Consider the following 24,591-nt stretch of genomic DNA (forward strand, 5'->3'; position numbering starts at 1 on the left):
GTGGTTCATTTTGGTAGGTCAAATATGATGGCAGAATATAGTATTAATGGTAAGACTCTTGGCAGTGTGGAGGATCAGAGGGATCTTGGGGTCCGAGTCCATAGGACGCTCAAAGCAGCTGCGCAGACTGACTGTGGTTAAGAAGGTGTGCGGTGTATTGGCCTTCATCAATAGTGGAATTGAATTTAGGAACTGAGAGGTAATGTTGCAGCTATATAGGACCCTGGTTGGACCCCACGGAGTACTGCGCTCAGTTCTAATGCAGAGGAGATTTACAAGGATGTTGCCTGCATTGGGGAGCATGCCTGATGAGAATAGGTTGAGTGAACTTGATCTTTTCTCCTTGGAGCGACGGAGGATGAAAAGTAAGATAGAGGTGTATAAGATGATGAGGGGCATTGGTCATGTGGATAGTCAGAGGCTTCTTCCCAGGGCTGAAACGGTTGCCACAAGAGGACACAGGTTTAAGGTGCTGCAGAGTAGGTACAGAGGAGAAGTCAGGGGTAGGTGTTTTTCTCAGAGAGTGGTGAGTGCGTGGAATGGGCCGCCGGCAACGGTGGTGGAGGTGGATACAATAGGGTCTTTTAAAAGACTTTTGGATAGGCACATGAAGCTTAGTAAAATAGAGGGCTATGGGTAAGCCTAGTAATTTCTAAGTCAGAGACGTGTTCGGCACAGCTTTGTGGGCCGAAAGGCCTGTATTGTGCTGTAGGTTTTCTATGTTTCTATGTCTTACTAGTGGAAGGCAGCATGGCTTTGGTGAGGGAAATGCTGTTTCACAAATTAATTTTTTTGAGGAAACGACAAAGGTGATTGCTAAAGGTAGGACAGTATACTTTAGTAAAGCATTTGACAAGGTGCCTCATGGTAGATTGGTCCAGAAGATTAAATCCAGGGCCAGAGGCCTTTTTGTCAAGCTCAACTTTCTAAAGCAGCCATCACTTCCAGGTCTTAAACAACAACACACACAAAATGCTGGTAGAACACAGCAGGCTAGGTAGCATCTATAGGGAGAAGCGATGTCGACGTCTCGGCCCGAAACGTTGACATTGCTTCTCCCTATAGATGCTGCCTAGCCTGCTGTGTTCTACCAGCATTTTGTGTGTGTTGTTGTTTGAATTTCCAGCATCTGCAGATTTCCTCGTGTTTGCAGGTCTTAAACAGATGTTTTTGAGTAAGTTCAGCTTCTGACCAATGTTCCTTGCTCAACTTCTTGTCATAAACAAGTGAACAATAGGGTCCTCGTTCGCTCATTATTTACTCAAGAGAAAACAATGGAGTCCACTTTGGCTTAATTAAACAATGCATTTACCTGGCCTGTCGAATGTAATTGAAAAATTAAAATATCACATGTGTGTGTAGTCACCAAGTAGCAAAAAAAATGGTATATATGTTGGAGAGCAGTCAGACTTGTTAGGAATGGTCAAAGAAGAACACGAAGAATGACAGATAGATGGGGTACTAGAATCCATTTTCCGCCTTCGGTTTCTGCGATGGTAGACTCATTTGTCTACAACTCGTTGGTACGTCTTTTTAGCTGATAGGATTTGTACCTGTGTTTTGGAAATCCATTGTGTTTTAGAAATGGTTTGTATTTTAGAAATCTTATATAAGATGGAAATCCTCTGAGTTTTCAATGTAAAACGTAGAAACATAGAAAACCTACAGCATAATACTGGCCTTTTGGCCCGCAAAGTTGTACCAAACATGTCCCTACCTTAGAGATTACTAGGCTTACCTATAGCCCTCTATTTTTCTAAGCTCCTTGTGTTTTAAGAATTCTATGTAAATTTAAATGTATATGAATAAAAATAAATGAATTTCCTTCGTTAGCTGGAAGAATCTCCTCCTTGGTAAGGACGGGAGATCCACTGCTCAAATAGTGGGTATTAGCAGCTAAACTCACCATGGAGGACCAACAGGGAAGTGATCAAGTCTTTGAGAGTAGGTAGCTCCAGTATGAGGGTAACTGTTGTTGTCAATATCTGATAAGGCTTAAGATCTTCAGTTGAGTTCAGAACTTCACAGACAGCAAATCCAATACCATCACACACAAAATTCTGGAGGAACTCAGCAAGCCAGGCAGCATCTATGGAAAAGAGTACAGCTGACATTTTGGGCCAAGAGCCTTAATGAAAAAATAAAGCTGAGGAGGAGTCAGAGAAAAATGTGGGAGGGGGAGGAAGAAGTAGAAGGTGCTAGGTGAAGCTGTGGGGGAGGGGGAGGAAGAAGTAGAAGGTGATAGGTGAGGCTGTGGTGGGGGAAGAAGTAGAAGGTGATAGGTGAGGCTGTGGGGGGAGGGGGAGGAAGAAGTAGAAGGTGATAGGTGATACTGTGGGGGGAGGAAGAAGTACAAGGTGATAGGTGAGACTGTGGGGGGAGGGGGAGGAAGCAGTAGAAGGTGATTGATGAGACTGTGGGGGGAGGGGGAAGAAGAAGTAAAAGGTGATAGGTGGGACTGTGGGGGAGGGGGAGGAAGAAGTAGAAGAGATGGAGGAATTGAGAGAAGGGGATGGCAATTTTACAGGTAACAGGGTGGGAAGAGGTATAGTTCAGGTAGCTGTGAGAATCAGTGGGTTTATAATGGACATCAGTGGATAAGTTGTCTCCAGACATAGAGACAGCAAGATTGAGAAAGGGGAGGGAGGTGTCGGAAATGGACCAGGTAAATTTGAGGGCAGGGTGGAAGCTGGAGACAAAGTTGATGAAGTCAATGAGCACTGCATGGGTGCAGGAAGCAGCACCAATGCAGTAGCGTAGGAAAGGCTGGGGAGTGACACCAGTGTAGGCTTGTACACAGCCGACAAACAGGCAGGCATAGCTGGGATCCATGTGAGTGCCCTACACCTTTTGTTTGAAGGAAGTGGGAGGAGCTGAAGGAGAAATTATTAAGAGTGAGAACCAGTTCCACCAGATGGAGAGTGGTGGTGGAGGGGAACTGGTTGAGTCTGCAGGAACTGGGAAATCATTGTAGCTGTAAAAAACACTGTTTCAGTCACACTGTGTACATTCCTGATTGCCGCATTCCAAAAAGGATGTGGAGGCTTTGGAGATGGAGAAGAGATTCACCAGGATGCTTCCTGGATTAGAGTGTAAGGAAAAGTTGAACAAATCATGAGGTAGATCTTGGGACTTGTTAGTATATTTCACTTATCAGGAGACGGGATATTTTTGGTAAGTTGCAGATGACACAGAAGTTGGTGGTGTTATATATAGTGTAGAAGGTTGTTGTAGGTTACAAAAGGACATTGACAGGATGCAGAGCTGTTATGAAAAGTGGCAGATGGGAAGTGATTCACTTTGTATGATCAAACTTGAAGAAAGGGTACAAGATTAATGACAGGATTCTTAGCAGTGTTGGGGTACAGAGGGATCGTGGGGTCCAAGTCCATAAATCCCTCAAAGTTACCATACAAGTTGAGAAGGCTGAGACCCTTCATCGGCCTGAAACATCGATTGTTTACTTTCTTCCTTGGAATATTGTGTTCATTTCTAGTCACCCTATTATAGGAAGATGTGGTAGCTTTAGAACATAAAACCTAAGACAGAGAAGCTTCAGCCCATTGAGTCTCCTCTGCCATTCCATCATGGCTGTATGGAATGAGCTTCCATTAGAAGTGGTAGAGGCAGGTTCGGTATTGTCATTTAAAGTAAAATTGGATAGGTATATGGACAGGAAAGGAGTGGAGGGTTATGGGCTGAGTGCGGGCCAGTGGGACTAGGTGAATGTAAGCGTCAGCATGGACTAGAAGGGCCGAGATGGCCTGTTTCTGTGCTGTAATTGTTATATGGCTATATGGCTGATCCCAGATTCCACTCAACCCCATACACCTGCCTTCTCACCATATCCTTTGATGTCCTGACCGATCAAGAAATGGTCAACTTCCGTCTTAAATGTACACATGGACTTGGCCTCCACCACAGTCAGTAGCAGAGCATTCTACAGATTCTCTACTCTCTGGCTATAAAATTCCTCCTTACCTCTGTTCTAAAAGGTTGTCCCTCTATTTTGAGGCTGTGTCCTCTTGTTCTGGATCCACCCCCCAGCAAAAAGAGAATGCAGAGGAGATTTACTAGGATGCTGCCAGGATTAGAACATGTCTTATGCAGAAAGGCTGAGTAAGCTAGGGCTTTTCTCTTTTGAGTGGAGAACAAGTGGCAACTTATTGCAGGTGTATACGCTGATAAGGGATACATTGAGGGGACGGCCACTGCCTTTTTCCCAAGGTGGCAATAGCCAAATCCAGAAGATGACTGTTTAAGAAAAGTGGAGGATAGTTTACGAGATGTGTCAGAGACAGATTTTTTACACGGAGACTGGGAAGTGTCTGGAACACACTGGCAGGGATGGTGGTAAAGGAGGATACAATTAGAGCATTTAGAAGATATTTAAATAGGCACATGGATAAAAGAAAAACGGAGGGTTATGGGCTGTGTAGAAGAGAAAGGATAAATTATTCGTGGATAGGTGTGTATAGGTCAGCACATCATCACGGATGAAGTGTCTGTACTGTTCTGTATAAGATGTTTTAAACTTGGATTGTGTTCTCTGAAGCATCAGAAGCTGAGGGGTGAACTGATTGAACAGGTAGATGAAATTATGAGAATGGGTAGTTAGAGTCTTTTTCTCAGGATTGAAATGGTAAGTACTAGGGGACATGAAGTTAAGGTGAGAAAGGAAAGCTTAAAGTAGATTTGCAAGCTAAGTGTTTTACTCAAGTGTGGTAGGTGCCTTTATCAGGCTGCCAGTGGAGTTGGTGATAGACGGACAGACAGACATACGTTATTGATCCCGAGGGAAATTGGGTTTCATTACAGTTGCACCAACCAAGAATGGTGTAGAAATACAGCAATATAAAACCATAAATAATTAAATAATAATAGGTAAATTATGCCAAGTGGAAATAAGTCCAGGACCAGCCTATTGGCTCAGGGTGTCTGACACTCCGAGGGAGGATTTGTAAAGTTTGATGGCCACAGGCAGGAATGACTTCCTATGACGCTCAGTGTTACATCTCGGTGGAATGAGTCTCTGGCTGAATGTACTCCTGTGCCTAACCAGTACATTATAGAGTGGATGGGAAACATTGTCCAAGATGGCATGCAACTTGGACAGCATCCTCTTTTCAGGCGCCACCGTCAGAGAGTCCAGTTCCACCCCCACAACATCACTGGCCTTACGAATGAGTTTGTTGATTCTGTTGGTGTCTGCTACCCTCAGCCTGCTGCCCCAGCACACAACAGCAAACATGATAGCACTGGCCACCACAGACTCGTAGAACAAGTAGTTGTTATGATAACATTTAAGTGGCATTTTGAAAGTACATGAACAGGTAGGGAAAGAGGGATGTGCACCAGGGATTAATTTAGATAGGCATCATCTACAACATAAATATGATAGGCTGACAGCCTGTTCCATACTCTTGTGCTCTATGTTCTGTGTTCTATGAATGAAAATAACATTGATCAATTGGTTTTGTACTAAAGTAATAAACTAGGAATCAAAATCAAATATATTGAAGACCCTCATTCATATTTAATCAGAAATAATATCTGAATTTTGTTGGCACATTTGCTGAATATTGCATTTTCATGAACTCAAGCATCAGATGATTTTAGTTTGGAAAGTGATTGGACAACAGCCACAATGGATCCCAGCAAAATGGAACCCTACACTCACTACACGGTGACAGAAGAACAAACTGAAATTCCAACCCCCATAACTGAGCTGTTCCACTAGACTACACTCACTAACCTAGTGAACAGTGAGTGATTAGTGACAGACACCAGCTACTCTCAGTTCACCGCTAAGCAATATCACTAGCCCAAGTAAATAATGACAGAAGGTAGGTCTAAATTCCATTCACAGCAAGTTGTGTTTGGTCTGTGCATGCAGGCGCCTCCCAGTCCCCACCCAACTAACAGGAAGCACCTGCCACTCATCACGTGCAGCCTATTTAAACCCAATTCTCATTGAAACAGTCAGCCTCAACCAGTTGTTGCTAGCCTTCACTCTCCCTGCCTAAGGTTTACTTTGTTGCCTGGTGTATATGGTTTCAGTTCTCTTGTATCTCCTGGCGTGTTATTTTCCAATTAAATTTATCATCCACTGCTGAATCATCTCTGCTGCTCTGCTTTTGGGCCAAGCCTCTGCTTCATTTCCTTACAGGCTGTGGGTTTCTACCAACCAATGAATCTGCCCAACAGGTGAATACCCACCTACCCTCAATATTTGAAGACATACAGTACCATTGCCAGTTTTCACACAATCAACATCCAAAGGATCAGAAATGACCAGAAACTTAAGCAGGCCAGGCACATAAATCCTGTGTGTACAAGAGCAGGTCAGAGGCTGGGTATTCAGAAGAATTCATCTCCTGGTTCTGCCCAAACATATCAGGATTATGATGGAATAGTCACCACATGCCTGTACAAGAGCTGGAAGCTCGACATCCTCAATGCGGGGTCTCAGCATCTTCCATTGAGAAATGACTGAACCTCTGCTTGCCAATCTTGGTGAAGAGTAAGGCTACAGTCTCCTTAAATACACTCCCAGCAGCTTTATCTACTTATTTATCTATCTGGCTGTTAGAGGTACAGTGTGGCCCAACAAGCTGTGCTATCCACCAAACCCTGAGTTAATCCTAGACCAATCACAGGACAATTTACAATAACCAATTAACTTATCATCCCGTACATCTGTACACTGTGGGAGGAAGCCAGAGCACCTGGAGGAAATCCCTGCAGTCCATGGGGTGGGGGGTGGGGACATACAAGCTTTTTACAGACTGTGTCAGAGTTGAACTCTGAACTTGAGCTGTAATAGTGTCACACTAACAGCTATGTTACTGTGGCACCCCCAGCTTAGTTCTATGCCTGGAGAGTGCAGCTCCGACGACTTTCACCACCTAGGCAAAAGCAGAACAGCTGACCAGAACTCTCCGAACCACTCTAAACACTCACTCCCTCCTCCATTATTTCTTAGTATGAACACCACAAAATCTACAGCAAAGACTGCCCAGACTGCTCACAATGCTGAAGCTTTCTTTAATCAACCCTAAAGATATCAGTAAGCATAATTTTAAGGCAATTGGAGAAAACCATGACATAAGACCCTGGAGCAGAATTAAGCCATTTGGCCCATCAGGTTGGCTCTAAAATTCTATCATGGCTGATCTATTATTCCTCTCAACCCCATTTTCCTAACTTCTCCCCATAACCTTTGATGCCCTTACTAATCAAGAAGCTATCAACTTCTGCTTTAAGCATACCCAATGACTTGACCTCCACAACTGTCTGGTAGCAATGAATTGTACAGATACACCACTTTCTGGCTAAAGAAATTCTTTATCTTTCTTCTATTCTGAGGCAGTGTCCTCTGGTCCTAGACCTTCCCACTATAGGAAACATCTTTTCCACAGGCACTCTATCCAGGCCTTACAATATTCGATTGTTTTCAATGAGATTCTCCCTCTCATTCTCTAAACTCCAGTGAGTACAGAACCAGAGCCATCCAACGCATCTACAGGAGGAAGGCTTTTTACACAGAGAGTGGAGGGTGTGTGGATCGCACTGCCGGGGTGGTGGTAGAGGCAGATACATTTCAGACATTTGGATAGGCACATTCATGAGAGAAAAATAGAGGATTATGTGGGAGGGAAGGGGGAGATTGATCTTGGAGTAAGTTAAGCATTTGCATAGCATTGTGGGCTGAAGGGCCTGTACTGTGCTGTAGTGTTCTATGTTCTGTGTCACAATGTTAGCTTATATCAATTTTAATACTAAAATTATCTGCCCAATGTCTTTTTATTAATGTTACAAAAGAAACGATTTGTCTTCGGGTTGCTGTCTGAAGTTAAGAATATCTGCCCAGTTGAAGAATGGTACATGCAAGACAGCACTGCTCTAACACTGGGTAATTAAATTAGTAAATAGATTATCACTGTAGGTGGGCAGCAAGAGCCAAGCTTCCCCCATGCAATATCCTGGCACAGAACCCGACCAGCTGGGAATGTATTTCATAATAATAGATCTCCTTATAGGCAATGAGACAGGGCAGGTGACAGAAGTGATCTGATGATCAGAATGACACTAGTTTCAAGGTAATTATGCAAAAGGATATGTCTTGTCCTCGGGTTGAGATTCTAATTTGGAGAAAGGCCAATTTTGATGGTATCAGAAAGGATCTAGCAGGTGTGGATTGGGACAGGTTGTTTTCTGGCAAAGGTGAGGCCTTCAAATGTGTAATTTGGAGAGTACAGAGTTTGTATGATCCTGTCAAAATAAAAGGCAAAGATAACAAGTTTAGGGAATCTTGGCTTTTGTGATATATTGAGGACTCTGGCGAGCTGCTGTTGTTATTTAAGCCTATCACTCCATGCTATGCCCCCTTGGGGTGATGGGCTTAAATAATTAAGTAACTACAAGATTGTCCAAGCAGACCCTTGGTTGCTTACTGCAGTTTGTTGAGGAGTTAGATCTCTCATCCAGAACAGGCTTTAGAGCAGATGAGCCACAGTGGTCTTTCCTTCAGAAAAATTAACAGCAAATCTAGTAATTCAAAAATGGAACCCATACAAATGAAGAGTGCTAATTACATCTATCTTTATATACAAATTAGATTTAGTATACAATATATTAAGGACATTCCTATGCTAGCATGTGAAGGCAACTCTGGCAGACTGGGCTAATGAGGTCTACAAATCCCTAACTAACAAATCTGCAATTTCCACAGCGTGCCTCTTCTCCTCTTTTCCCTTCTGAATCACATCTAATATATTACTCTGGCAACCCCAAATCCTGTACCATCCACACTCAAAAACAAAAAAAAATATTGCACTTAAATCACATCAATTGCAGTTTACTGGTGATGAAACAATCCAAAATAGAACTGACAAATTTTGCTATGTTCCCTGTAAACTCATTCCTGGTGAGCTCCAAGCAATGTCACATATACTGCCTTGAGATTTATTTTCTTGTAGGCATTCCCAGCAAACACAAAGAAACACAATAGAATCATTGAAAACACGCACAACAGATACAAACAACCCATGCTCAAAAAGCAACAAACTGTGCAAATACAAAAAAAAGAATAAAATGTATTAATAATAAATAAATACGCAATAGACGTCGAGAACATGAGTTGTAGGTTCCTTGAAAGTGAGCCCATTTTCTGTGGGAACAGTTCAGTGTAGGGGTGAGTGAAGTTCAAGAAAAGAGCCTGAGAGTTGAGAGGCAATAACTGAACAAGTCTCCTGAAGGTTGAGAGGTTGATGGCTCTGGGTCTGTATTCACTAGAATTCAGAAGAATGAGGGTTGACCTCATTGAAACCTATTGAATGGTGAAAGGCTTTGAGAGAGTAGATGCGGAAAGTATGTTTTCAATAGTGGCCTAGTCTAAGACCACAGGACACAGCCTCAGAATAGAGGGGCATTGTTTTAGAACAGAGATGAAGAGAATTTTCTTTAGGCAGCGAGTGGTGAATCTGTGGAATTCGTTGCCACAGGCAGCTGTGGAGGCCAAGTCTTTATGTATACTTAAGGCAGAGGTTGAAGGACTCTTGATTGGTCAGGGCATGAAGGGATATGGGGAGAAGCGAGGAGATTGTGGCTGAGAGGAAAATTGGATCATGATGAAATTGTGGAGCAGGTTTGAAGGGCCAAAATGGCCTATTTCTGCACCTATATCTTATGGTTTTATGGTTGTATGTTTGAGGGGTAATTACTGAACAGATCACTGATGTTTGAGGGTAACATAGGAGAGAACACAAGAAAAAAAATTGGGAGGACAAAAATGGGCAAAGAAATGGGCAAGACAGTAGTGTAGTGGTTAGTGTAATGTAATCACAGCACCAGTACCCAGCTTCAATTCATGGCACTGTCTGTAAGGAGTTTGTATGTTCTCCCCGTCACCATATGGGTTTCCTCCCACATTCCAATGTCATACAGGTTAGTAGGTTAATTAGTCACATGGGTATAATTGGGTGGCACAGGCTCAGTTGACAGGAAGGTCTCAAAGGAAGAGCTTTCTGAGATTCTAACCACAGGACTGGAAGATAACCAATGTTGTTTCCTTGTTAAGAAGAGGGCAATATGGATATTAGTTGGTAGGGAAATAGTTAGAGAAGATTCTGAGGGACAGGATTTATGTCAGTTCGAAAGCCAAGGAATGATTAAGACTTGGCACACCACTGGTCTCCAACCTCCAAGCAGAATATGACCCGTCTACAACCACTCTTTGCCTTCTGTGGGCAAGCCAGTTCTGGATCCACAAAGCAATGTCCCCTTGGATCCCATGCCTCCTTACTTTCTCAATAAGCCTTGCATGGTTACCTTATCAAATGCCTTGCTGAAATGCATATACACTACACCTATGGCTCTCCTTCATCAATGTCTTTAGTCACATTCTCAATAAATTCGATCAGGTTCATCAGGCATGACCTGCCTTTGACAAAGCCATGCTGAATGATTAGCCATTCCTAATCATATTATGCCTCTCCAAATGTTCATAAATCCTGCCTCTCAGGATCTTTTCCATCAGCTTACCAACCACTGAAGTAAGACTCACTGGTCTATAATTTCCTGGGCTATTTCTACTCCCTTTCTTGAATAAGAGAACAACATCTGCAATCCTACGGAACCTCTCCCATCCTCACTGGTGATGCAAAGATCATTGCCACAGGCTCAGCAATCTCCTTCCTTGCCTCCCACAGTAGCTTGGGGTATATCTCATCTGGCCACTGTGACTTATCCAACTTGATGCTTTCCAAAAGCTCCAGCATATCCTTTTTCTTAATGTCTGTTTTGTTACAAAACTGTAACGTTTTAGAAACAAATCAGCAGCAAGAGATTTCACACTAAGTCCAGTTTTAATATTAAAACCACTATCTTTATGAGTACATATCTATTTATAATATAGTAACTTAATGAGATAAACAAAAGTTAACAGTGTTATGTGTGTGTATGTGTAACCATCAAGCTTAGGAATAGTTATTAAAGTCTTAAAATGGTAAAGTAGAGAAGTTCAGTAATCCACGAAATAAGTGAGTGAGGGGAGAGATTTGTAATCCAGGATATAACGCAGAAGGCGATTATGAAGATTCCCAGGTTCCTGACTGGGTAAACGAAATAACAATTGTCGAAGATCTTGTCCGTTGAGTTGTTCCGAAATCCACTTGACATATCACCTGCTGACAGTTACAGGAATATCATCTTCAAGTGGTTACCACAACACCTCGATTCCAGGCAAAGGGCCAACAAAAGTGGTACCACAGGATACTTCAACAAATCCATACATATGGATTACACGAAGTGACAGTCACACATCCGTGTGCACTGCGTGCCGATAATCTTTTGGGCATCGAAGAGTTCCAAACCATAGAAGTGACAAGCTGAAATTTCAGCTTGCCTGTCCAGTCTCCCCTCTCTTCTTTCTCTCCCTCTCTCTCTTTCTCTCTGTTTAAGTCCACAGCAAGCTGCTACAGCCTGTTACTGATGTCATAGTCCCACCTCACTCAGGCGCTCTTAAAGTAACACTCACAGTATGAGCCTACGTGTCTCGTAACAATATGTTCAAGCATTTCAGTCTGCTGGCAGTCATCCCTACAATCGCCAAGGTCCTTTTTCATAGTGAATACTGAAGCAAAGTATTCGTTAAGTAGCTCTGCTATCTCCTCTGGTTGCATACACACTTTTCCCCTGTCACACTTTATTGGTCCTATTCTCTCATGTCTTATCCTCTTGCTCTTCACATACTAGTAGGATGCCTTGGGGTTTTCCTTAATCCTGCTCGCCAAGGCCTTCTCATGGTCCCTTCTGGCTCTCCTAATTTCATTCTTAAGTTTGTCCTACTAGCCTTATAATTTTCTAGATTGCTATCATTAACTAGTTTTTTGAACCTAGTTTTTTTTCGTAAGCTTTTCTTTTCTTCTTGACTAGGTTTTCAACAGCATTTGTACACTACGGTTCCTGTACCTACCATCCTTCCCCTGCCTCATTGGAACGTACCTATGCAGAACTCCACACAAATATCCCCTGAATATTTGCCATATTTCTGCTGTACATTTCCCTGAGAACATCTGTTCCCAATTTAAGCTTCCAAGTTCCTGCCTGATAGCTTCATATTTCCCCTTACTCCAATTAAATGTTTTCCTGACTTGTTTGCTCCTATCCCTATCCAATACTATGGTAAAGTAGATAGAATTGTGATCACTATCTCCAAAATGCTCTCCCACTGAGAGACTTGACACCTGACCAGGTTCATTTCCCAATACAAGATCAAGTACAGCCTCTCCTCTTGTAGGCTTATCTACATATTGTGTCAGAGAACCTTCCTGAATGCACCTAACAAACTCTATCCCATCTAAACCCCTTGCTCTTGGTAGATGCCAATCAATATTGGAGAAATTAAAATCACCCATCACCCTGTTATTATTACACCTTTCTAGAATCTCACTCCCTATCTGTTCCTCAATATCCCTGTTACTTTGGGTGGTCTATAAAAAACACCCAGTAGAGTTATTAACCACTTCCTGTTTCTAAATTCCACCCAGAGAGACTCAGTAGACAATCCATGACTTGCTCCTTTTCTTCAGCTGAGACACTATTCTGATCTGATTCTCATTCTGCAGTGTGTACCTTGGAAGAGAGGTTGGACAATCCTGAGATAGTAAAAACAACACACACAAAATGCTGGTAGAACACAGCAGGCCGGGCAGCATCTATAAGGAGAAGCACTGTCGACATTTTGGGCCGTGACCCTTCGTCAGGACTAACTGAAAGGAAAGATACTAAGAGATTTGAAAGTAGTGGGGGGAGGGGGAAATGCTAAATGGTAGGAGAAGACTGGAGGGGGTGGGATGAAGCTAAGAGCTGGAAAGGTGATTGGCAAAAGTGGTACAGAGTTGGAGAAGGGAAAGGATCATGGGACGGGAGGCCTCGGGAGAAAGGGGGGAGGGGGGAGCACCAGAGGGAGATGGAGAACAGGCAGAGTGATGGGCAGAGAGAGAGAGAAAAAAAAACCAACTAAATATTGTCAGAGATGGGGTAAGAAGGGGAGGAGGGGCATTAACGGAAGTTAGAGAAGTCAATATTCATGCCATCAGGTTGGAGGCTACCAAGCCGGTATATAAGGTGTTGTTCCTCCAACCTGAGTGTGGTTTCATCTTGATAGTAGAGGAGGCCATGGATAGACATATCAGAATGGGAATGGGACGTGGAATTAAAATGTGTGGCCACTGGGAGATCCTGCTTTCTCTGGCGGACGAAGTGTAGGTGTTCAGCGAAACGGTCTCCCAGTCTGCGTCAGGTCTCACGAATATATAAAAGGCCACACCGGGAGCACTGGACGCAGTATATCACACCAGCCGATTTTGTCAATCACCTTTCCAGCTCTTAGCTTCATCCCACCACCTCCGGTCTTCTCCTATCATTTTGCATTTCCCCCTCCCCCCACTACTTTCAAATCTCTTAGTATCTTTCCTTTCAGTTAGTCCTGACGAAGGGTCTCGGCCCGAAACATCGACAGTGCTTCACCTTATAGATGCTGCCTGGCCTGCTGTGTTCCACCAGCATTTTGTGTGTGTTGTTTCAATTTCCAGCATCTGCAGATTTCCTCATGTTTAATCCTGAGATAGTAATGGCTTCAGCTTCAGATAACCTATAACAAGGGCAAAGTCAGACAACATTACAAGTGAGAAATGGGGCATCTTGGTAATGGCACAACAATGTGTTCTCAAATTCATCCCAGAGTCAAAGGTGATACCTAGAAATTATATCAAGAACAGAATACCAAGGAGGGGAAGTGTCAATGACTGCATCATGGTATGTGTGACAGGATTAAAGAATGTGATGAGGAACCTCACCCTGAAGCTTATGGTCAAGAGACAGCATCCTCAATGTTCTCTGTGGGAATGGGGATGGGATTCTCTGTATCTCTGTGGGAATGGGGATGGGATTCTTTACCTCTCTGTGGGATTGGGATTGGATTCTCAGTCTCCCTGTGGATTTGGGATTGGATTTTCTGTCTCTCTGTGGATTTGGGATTGGATTTTCTGTCTCCCTGTGGAATTGTGATTGGATTTTCTGCCTGTGGAATTGGGATTGGATTTTCTGCCCCTTTGTGGAATTGGGATTGCATTTTCTGTATCTCTGTGGAATTGGGATTGGATTTTCTGTCCCTTTGTGGAATTGGGATTGGATTTTCTGTCCCTTTGTGGAATTGGGATTGCATTTTCTGTATCTCTGTGGAATTGGGATTGGATTTTCTGTATCTCTGTGGAATTGGGATTGGATTTTCTGTCTCTCTGTGGAATTGGGATTGGATTCTCAGTCTGCCTGTTGATTTGGGTTTGGATTTTCTGTCTCCCTGTTGATTTGGGTTTGGATTTTCTGTCTCCCTGTGGATTTTGGATTGGATTTTCTGTCTCTCTGTGGAATTGGGATTGGATTTTCTGTCTCTGTGGAATTGGGATTGCATTTTCTGTCTCTCTGTGGAACTGGGATTGGATTTTCTGTCTCTCTGTGGAAATGGGATGAGATTAGAACATAAAACATATAGATGGGCTGTAATGTGCTGTAGAACAATCTACAGCACTTTACAGGCCCTTCAGCCCACAATGTTGTGCCAATCATATAACCTACTCTAGAAGCTACCTAGAACTACCTTACTGCATAGACCTCTATTTTCCTAAGCTCCCCATACCTATCTAAGAGTCTTTTAAAAGTGTCATGGTCCAGTCCGTGAAGTCCACTTTCTGTTTCACAGTCTGGTCTGTGGACTCCAGATTCCGGGTCTTCTGGCTGTCTGTTGTTTCAGTTGAGCTTAATCATAGGCACCTGATTCTCATATTGGGGCTGGAATATAAGTGGCCCTGGGTTTGAGTGTGGTTGTGGGTTTGTCTTGTTGGTATCTTGTCTTTGCCTTTGTGGGGTAAGTCAAGCAGGTCTTGCTGTTACCCTATGGTGGGATGTGTCTGTTCCTGTCCTTGCCTCTGTGGGGTAAGTCAGGCTGTCCTTGCTGTTACCCTGAGACTGGACTGTTCCCTTCCTTCCCTTTGAAGCCTGGCCTGAAGCCCTGCTGGCTACACCATGCCTGAAGCCTTGCTGGCAACCCACACCTGTGTCCTTGCCTGTATTGCTGTCAAGTTCAGCTGCTGGAGTGAGACTGGAGCCTTGCCTTGCCAACAGAAGGAACTATCTATTGTTGAGCTTGGAACTGTCTCTTTGTGTCTGAGTATGAGTCCTGGCCCTATGTCCTGTCCCCAAGGAAGGCTCATGGTTCTGTGTTCCTGTGCTCCAGTCCAAGGCTCTGTGGAGGTTCCAGTCTGTGTCCAGGTTGTAGCCTAGGCCCTGAGTCCTGGTCTCGTCCAGGGCTAGTGTCCATATCCAGCTATGCCTCTCCCTGCTTCTGCTCTGTGTTCCTGTTCTCCCTTGACCTAGGCTCTGCGTTCCTGCTCTCCCTCAATCAAGACCAAGTCTGAGCTTCACGTCCTCATCCAGCCCTGGAGTCCTGCGTCCTGCCCCCTCGTCCAGTCCTGTTGCCTTGCCATGTTCAGTCCTCGCCTGGATCCAGAGTCTGAGCCCGAGTCAAGACCCAGGTTCCGGGTCCCTGTCCAGTCTCTGGCTCAGAGTCCTTGTCCAGGTTCCTAGTTCCTAGTTTCCAGTTCCTAGTTCCTTGTCCAGGTCCCACTTTCCTACTCTAGTCCTAGCCTATGCCCTGTCTCCCAGTCTTGTCCAGGGCCTGTGTCTTGTCCAGTGTTGTTTCTTCCCTACTTCCCTTGCTTTCTTTATACACCTAGTCCTCTCCCTAGTACTTCAGTGTCTGTGTCTTGCATTTGGGTCTGTTCCCAATGCCCACCTTATGACAAAAAGACCTTATTGTGTATGCCTCTACCACCTTCACTGACAGTGCATTCCACGCACCCACCACTCTCTGTGAAAAACTTACCAAGTACCTTGTACTTACATTCAAGAACCTTAAAACTGTGCCCCCTCATGTTAGCCATTTCAACCCTGGGGAAAAAGCCTCTGGCTATCCAAACGATCAATGCCTCTCATCTTGTACACCTCTATCAGGTCAGCTTTCATCCTCTGTTGCTCCAAGCGAAAAGTTCACTCAACCTATTCTCATAAGATACACTCTCCAATCCAGGTAACATCCTTGTAAATCTCCTCTACACTCTCCCTATAGTATCCACATCCTTCCTGTAGTGAGGTGATCAGAACTGAGCACAGTCCTCCAAGTGGGGTCTGACCATAGAAACCATGGAACATTACAGCACAGAAACAGACCCACTGGCCTTTCTTGGCTGTGCCAAACCATTTTTCTGCCTAGTCCCACTGACCTGTACCTGGACCATATCCCTCCATACCCCTTTCATCCATGTACCTGTCCAAGTTTTTCTTAAATATTAAAAGTGAGCCTGATCAGAGATTAAGGGAGGTAGGGCTTTACTCTTTGGAGGGAAGGAGGATGAGTGGAGACATGATAGAGGTGTACAAGATATTAAGAGGAATAGACAGAGTGGACAGCCAGTGCCTCTTCCCCAGGGCACCACTGCTCAGTACAAGATGACATGGCTTTAAGGTAAGGGGAGGGAAGTTCAAGGGGGATATTAGAGGAAGGTTTTTCACTCGGTTGTTGGTGCGTGGAATGCACTGCCTGAGTCAGTGGTGGAGGCAGATACACTAGTGAAGTTTAAGAGCCTACCAGACAGGTATATGGAGGAATTTAAGGTGGGGGGTTATATGGGAGGCAGGGTTTGAAGGTCGGCACAACATTGTGGGCCAAAGGGCCTGTAATGTACTGTACTATTCTATGTTCTATGCATTTACCACTTCAACTGGCAGCTCATTCCACACTGCCACTACTATTTGTGTGAAGAAGCCTCCCCCCCCCCCAATGTTCCCTTTAAACTTTTCTCTCTGCACCCTTAACCCATGTCCTCTGGTTTTTTTCTCCCCTAGCCTCAGTGGAAAAAGCCTGCTTGCATTCATTCTATCTATACCCATCATAATTTTATATACCTCTATCAAATTTCCCCTCATTCTTCTACGCTCCAGGGAATAAAGTCCTAACCTATTCAACCTTTCTCTGTAACTCAGTTTGTCAAGTCCCAGCAACATCCTTGTAAACCTTCTCTGCACTCTTTCATTTTTAAAAAAATTTTTAATTCAATTTTTAAGATAATTACATAGAATGAATAGAATGATGAGTAATATAATCCTTGTAAACCTTCTCTGCACTCTTTCAAACTTATTAATATCCTTCCTGTAATTCGGTGACCAAAACTGCTCGCAATACTCCAAATTCAGCCTCACCAATGTCTTATATAACCTCACCATAACATTCCAACTCTTATACTCAATACTTTGATTTATAAAGGCCAATGTGCCAAAAGCTCTATTTACGACCCTATCTACCTGTGATGCCACTTTTAGGGAATTATGTATCTGTATTCCCAGATCCCTCTGTTCTACTGCACTCCTCAGTGTCCTACCATTTACCTTGCATGTTCTACCTTGGTTTGTCCTTCCAAAGTGCAATACCTCACACTTGTCTGCATTAAACTCCATCTGCCATTTTTCAGCCCATTTTTCCAGCTGGTCCAAATCCCTCTGCAAGCTTTGAAAACATTCATATATAGGACCAGGGTCCTATATAGCTGTAACATTACCTCTTGGCTCAATCCCTTGGTTGATGAATGCCAACACACTGTATGCCTTCTTAACCACACAGTCAACCTACGCAGCAGCTCTGAGTGTCCTATGGACATGGACCCCAAGATTACACTTCCAAGAGTCTTTCCATTAATATTACATTCTGTCTTCAAATTGGCCTACTGAAATTAACCACTTCACACTTATCTGGGTTGTACTCCATCTGCCACTTCTCAGCCCAGTTCTGAATCCTATTGGTGTAACCTCTGACAACCCTCCAGAATATCTACAACACCCCAACTTTTGAGTCATCAGCAAATTTACTACCCTTCTATTATCTCATCCAGGTCATTTATAAAAATCACAAAGAGGAGGAGTCCCAGAACAAATCCCTGTGGAACACCATTACAATCACCGTCCTCCATGCAAAATACAAACCATCCACAACCACCCTTTTCCTTCTCTGGTCAAGCCAATTTTGGATCCAGAAAGCAAGGTCTCTGAGGATCACATGCCTCATTACTTTCTGAATTCTCTGTCTCTCTGTGGGAATGGGGATGGGATTCTTTATGGCTCTGTGTGAATGGGATGGGATTCGTTATGGCTCTGTGTGAATGGGATGGGATTCTTTATGGCTCTGTGTGAACGATATGGGATTCTTTATGGCTCTGTGTGAACGGGATGGGATTCTTTATGGCTCTGTGTGAATGGGATAGGATTCTTTATGGCTCTGTGTGAATGGGATGGGATTCTTCATGGCTCTGTGTGAATGGGATGGGATTATCAATGGCTCCGTGAGAATGGGATGGGATTGTCGATGACTCTGAATGGGATGGGATTGTCGACGGCTCTGTGTGCACGGGATGGGATTGTCGACGGCTCTGTGTGCACGGGATGGGATTGTCGACGGCTCTGTGTGCACGGGATGGGATTCTTTATGGCTCTGTGTGAACGGGATGGGATTCTTTATGGCTCTGTGTGAACGGGATGGGATTCTTTATCTTTTTGTGGGAATTGGTATGGGATTTTCTGTCACTCTGAATTGTGTGGATACCACAAGGATTTTGCCTTGCCGGTGTCAATGGGAATTTGCTAGATTGTGTGGAAATGAATCTGGTCTCTGTCCCTGGAATGTGGGAATATCTCAAGGTTATTTATTTCGTGACAGGTAGTTATTTGGGACGAATGGTTACCCTGCCTGCTCCGAGGGGGTGCTGCGACTCCGCAAGCTTTGTCCCTGCAAACCTGCACCTGTTGTCTGCGCCATTCCTTTTGGACTTCTAAGCGTACCTCCGAGTGACAGGCCTCGGAATATATATAGAGAGAGAGGCCTCACAGACGCTTGCAGAGTTGCTTGGAGATGCGGGTCTCAGCAGCAACGCGCTTCCGCATGCCGCCGTGCTGAGCTGCGCTGTCAGTTCAGGCACCGACCTCCCCGCTCCGCTCTATCAGCAGTTTTCAGTTAACACTACCGCTACTTCCTGCCAAATTTCATTCTTGTTTACGGGGGGGGGGGGGCGCGGGGGTAATTACTCCCCCGCTGGGTGGTGCTCGCTAAATTAGAGCTAACCTGCCTAGCCCTACCGGTGTAAACACTTAGAAAGGGCTAACGGTATACTCCTAAGGAACCCTTTAACCGATCACTCCATTATGTTTCAGGTTACGCTAGACATCAATGTGACTACAAGGGCAATGGGCGCCTCCTCCAATAAGCGCTTTGTGCCAAACACTGTGCTCTACCGCTCGGGGATCGCTTCACTCTGCGCCCTTGAAGGAACATGTAGCGCACTCAGCGCAATCCCCAAGGTCACAGCAGGTCTCGTTAATACACGGGGTCGTCCCTCCGGTACCTCGCCCGGGAGATGAACCCGAGACGCTGCTGCTGCCTCAGCCATAGCATAGCCCGTGGCGGGATGTCTCTCCTCGCCCTCGCTATTGAGCAAGCAAAGTCATCTCGACACCCAAATCTTCCCCCCCCCCCCCCCGTCCGTACCAGTTCACAGGGGTGAAGAGACAGGAGAGCGGGGACAGTGCGGACAAACAGAGAGCCTGCGTACCGAAGCCGTGTCTATAAACGTGACCCATGGTGAACGCAAAGTAGTAACGATGTGTCAATGTAATGTCAGTCCATTACTTTCATTGTGACCCGGGCCGGTCTCCCGAGAAACGTAAACTGATTACTGAATATTTCCGAAAGATTCATGACTGTTTAATGTCATTTCCTGTATACAAGCGTAAAGGAGAATGAAATAATTCTTACTCCGGATCCGATGCAGCACAAAAAAAACACACAATAAGATAAAGAACACAGTATTTTAAAACACGATAATTATTAATACATTAGGTAATTTATATACATAGTCTGATTGTATGTTCATAAAGTGACGCCAGGTTGTATATAAGGTGATTGACAGGAAATGATAAAGTATTGGTGTTTGGGGGCGTGAAGGGGTGTTCATAACTATCCTTACATTCCTAACAGTTTTACAGTCGAGTTGCGTCTGTTAATTGTGATCAAGTTATAATTAAAAACCAGGCAACACTTTAACTTGCACTCTGCGGCTTAGATACCTGAGTGGAGGAAAGCAGCGGCAACGAGCCCGTTTCTTACCTGTGCTGACAGAGCGGGTAGGTGCTGAAAGAACAGCTCCGGTGGGGTCCCGCCACGTCCCGCGTCTCGGCAGCACTAGCACATCTCTGCTCCGCACACACACTAAAAATAGCTCCCCACCCCTTTCCCCTCCCCCTGCGCCAATCTGCTCAAGTCCACACTCAGCAAACTCTGTCCTCACTCAACATAAATTAGCCCCCCCACACCCCACCATCCCCCCCGGATACACGGACAGAATCAGAATCAGGTTTATCACTAACGTATGTCGTGAAATTTGTTGTTATGCGGCAGCAATTCATTGTACTACATAATGATAAAAGAAAACTATATATATATATATATGTAAGTATATATGTATGTGTATATATACATACACATATTTTATTTACCACACACACACACACACACGCGCACACAGTATTTTGCTCTGTGTTGCAGTAACTAGTGCAACACAGAGCAAAAATAGTGAGGTTGTATTTCTGGGTTTATTGTCCATCAAGAAATCTGATGGTGGAGGGGAAGAAGCTGTTCCTGAAACATAGTGTTTGTCTTCAGGCTCCTGTACCTCCTCCGTGAGAAGAGGGCATATCCTGGGTGATGGGGGTATTTAACGACGGATGCCGCCTTTCTGGGGCATCGCCTTTTGAAGGTGTCCTCGATGCAGAGGAGGCCGATGCCCATGATGGAGCTGGCTGAGTTTACAACTTTCTGCAGCTTTTCCGATCCTCTGCAGTCACCCCATGCACATCAGATTAGCAGTTCGGTGCGATTTAGTGCCGTACATTGTCACAAATTTTCCGGTCGGTGAGCATTTGGGAAGTTTTACTGCCGCACAATTATTAATAATCGTCGGCTGTCCCTCTCCAATGCACACCTTGTAGTATGCACACAGATCCATCTATACTGACGGTGCTTGAAGTATAAACATCGTTCTGATTTGTTGTGGAATGTTTATCGTTATGTGCTTGATCCGAAGAGTGGGCTGTCATTGTGCAACGTGAACCGGCGGATGACAATTTTTTCCGGCACAGCACCCCGCATGTGAGGCGATTCACACTGTGGTGGGGAGCTCGGGTTATTAAAGCGAGTTAGAGGCATTGCAGGAATGTGACGCCGCAGTAATAAATGTTCATAGCGAACAGTAGTGAAAACCGATTGGGCAAGGAGAACCTTACTTTCACTTAGTCCCGAACCCTCTTATTGTGAGTCAAACCTCACGCCCCTGCATCCAGGCAAGCATTCTTCATAATTTCAACCGCTGGACCGCGTTAATGAACCGGCAGCGAGTTCTCCCCCCTAGGCCGGCTACCCGGAAGGCCGCTCTCTCCACCAGGGGAGCCAGCACTGAGAAGGGAACTGAGATGTAGGAAACCCCTGGCTCCTCCAGTCACGGTAAACAGCGCAGGGAGCGCTGGCGCTCCGCAGGAGAAGCTGAGGCGAGCTCACACGGGCCCGGCAAACCACGGCTCCTCGGTTGATCCGAATGACGGGGAAAAGATAATGTTTAAAAAGTGCCGCGGGTGAGACTGGGAGGTAGTGGGAAACTGCGTGCTGATTGCGGAGAGAGCACCAGGAAAATGCTGACAGGGTGATGATGAAGAGGCGGAGAGTGAGAATCAACTTGGTAACTGACGTGACCTTGCAGAGGATCTGTGGGCTGTGCGACCGAGCGAGGGAGAGACTGGCGCCGGTAGCAACCGGTCGTCACCGCATCCGCTGCGGGATGTGGTCATCCTGTTATAGCACTGAAACAGGCCGTTCAGCCAATCCATTCCATGCCGAACTATTATTCTCTCTAGTCCCACAGATCCGCATCTGAATCATAGCCCCCCATACCCCTCCCACCTATGTACTTCTCCAAACTTCTCAAAAATGTCGCAATCCAAACCGTATCCACCACTTCCGCTGGCAGCTCGTTCCACAGTCATCACCTTCTGAGTGAAGCAGTTCCCCTTAAATACTTCACCTTCCATCCATAACCTCAATGGAAGCCTGCTTGCATTTACCCTATCTAGACCCCTCATCATTTTGTATACCTCTATCAAATCTACCATGATTCTCCTATGCTCCAGGGAATAAAGTCCTAACCAATTCATACACCTCATGTCCTGGTCCCTGCAACAGACTTGCAAACTGTCTCTGAACTCTTTCAAATGTATTAATATCATTCCTGCAGGTCAGTGACTAAAACTGCACACAATACAAATTAGGCCTCACCAGTGTCTTATTCAACTTCATCATAACATCCCATCTCTTGTACTCAATACTTTGATTTATGAAGCTCAAAATGCCAAAAGCTTTCTTTATGAACCTATCAGCCCAAGACACCACTTTCAATAATTTATGGACCCGTATTCCCAGATTCTACTGCACTACTCAGTGCCCTGCCGCTCAATGTGTAAGTCCTATCCTGGTTTGTCCTCCCAAAGTGCAGCTCTTCACACATCTACATCAAATTCCATCTGCCATTTTTCAGTCCATTTTTCCAGCTGTCCAGATCCTGCTGCAAGCTTTGATATTCTTCCTTAGTCTTCACTACACCCCCAATCTTAGTGCCATCTGCTAATCTGCTGATCCCAGTAACCACATTAGCATCCAGATGACAAATGACAATGAACCTAGTACCAAACCCTATTTCACACTACTAGTCACAGGCCTCCAGTCATAGAAGCAACCATCTACTCATCTACTGCCACTCTCTGGCTTCTCCCATGAAGCCAATGTTGGATCCTATTGGCTAATTCATCCTGAACGTCAAGTGACTGAACCTTCTTGACCAACCTCACATGTGGGACTTCAAGCGGGGGGGGGGGGGGGGGTTGCACACCCCCTTATCTGCTAACACCCGCAGAACTACGTGCACTCCAAATCCCCCATTCACCATTCTCTAATGATTAATTTGTAGGTTGAGTCAGTGGTGAGGAAGGTAAATGTGAAGTTTGTATTCATTTCAAGAGGACTTGAACGTAAAAGCAACAATGTAATGTTGAGACCTTAGAAAACACTGGTGAGCCCTCAACTGGAGTACTGTGAGCAGTTTTTGGCCCTTATCTTAGAAAAGATCTGCTGACACTGGAGAGGGTTTAAAGGAGGTTCAAGAAAATGATTCCAGGGTTGAACAGCTTGTCATGTGAAGAGCATATGATGGCTCTGGGCCTGTATTCACTGGAATTCAGAAGAATGAGGGGGTGACCTCATTGAAACCTATTGAATGGTGAAAGGCTTCAACAGCATGGATGTGGAGAGGATGTTTCCTATGGTGGGAGAGTCCAGGACCAGAGGACACAGCCTCAGAATAGAGAAGTGTCCGTTTAGAATGGTGATTAGGAGGAAATTCTTTAGCCAGAGAATGGTGAATCTGTGTGAATTTGTTGCCATGGACAGCTGTGGAAGCCAAGTCTTTACGTATATTTAAAGCAGAGGTTGATAGTTTCTTGATTGGTCAGGGCATGAAGGGATTCTGGGAGAAAGCGGGAAATTGGTACTAAGGGGGAAGATGAATCACCCATGATGAAATACAGGAGCAGACTCAATGGACCAAATGGTCTAATTCTGCTCCTATATCGTATGGTCTCATGGTGTATCCAGTTGGGAGCTCCATATATTGATTATTTAACAAAATCTGTACGTCCTGAGTTATACAGAAAGATTGAATAGGTTAGGACTTTCTTTCTTGGCATGTAGAAGATTGAGAGGAGATTTGTTAGAGATATTCAAAATTATGAGGGGTAGAGATAGGATAAATGCAAGCAGGCTTTTTTCCACTGAGGTTGGGTGGGACTACAACTAGATGTCATGGGTTAAGGATGAAAGGTGAAATGGTTAAGGGGAACATGAGGGGAAACTTCTTCATTCAGAGGATCATGAGTGTGTGGAACAAGCTGCCAGCACAAATGGTGCATGTGAGCTCAATTTTAATGTTTAAGAGAAGTTTAGATAGGTACATGGATGGTAGATGTATGGAGGGCTTTGTTTTTGGTGTAGGTGGATGGGGGTAGGTAGTTTAAATGGCTTGCTATAAACTAAATTGACTGAAGGACCTGTTTCTGTGCTGTACTTTTCTATGACTCTAAGACTGTTTAAGTTTCCAGTGGTGAATGATATATATATCCCAGGTTATTACAGGATGCAAGGGAAGAGATTGCTGTGCCTTTGATGATGATCTTTTGTCTTCACTGGCCAAAGAAGTAATACCAAAAGATTGGATGATGACAAATGTTATTTCTTCATTCAGGAAAGGTAATAGGGATAGCCCTGGGAATTATAGACCAGTGAGTCTTATATCAGTGGTGGCCAAACTACTGGAAAAATTCTTAAAGACA

At 44.6% G+C, this 24,591-nt stretch overlaps 1 protein-coding gene across 1 annotated transcript in view; it reads right to left on the reverse strand.

Annotated features, from left to right (window-relative positions):
• Window positions 1-20,402, reverse strand: part of LOC140737592 (complexin-1) — a 132,247-nt gene extending 111,845 nt beyond the window's left edge. The window contains exon 1 of the mRNA XM_073064043.1: window positions 20,270-20,402. The gene's annotated coding sequence lies outside the window, so the exon portion shown is untranslated. The remainder of the gene's footprint in view (window positions 1-20,269) is intronic.
• Between the last annotated feature and the right edge of the window lie 4,189 nt (window positions 20,403-24,591).

This window comes from Hemitrygon akajei, chromosome 13 (assembly GCF_048418815.1).
Source record: "Hemitrygon akajei chromosome 13, sHemAka1.3, whole genome shotgun sequence".
Classification (NCBI taxonomy): domain Eukaryota; kingdom Metazoa; phylum Chordata; class Chondrichthyes; order Myliobatiformes; family Dasyatidae; genus Hemitrygon; species Hemitrygon akajei.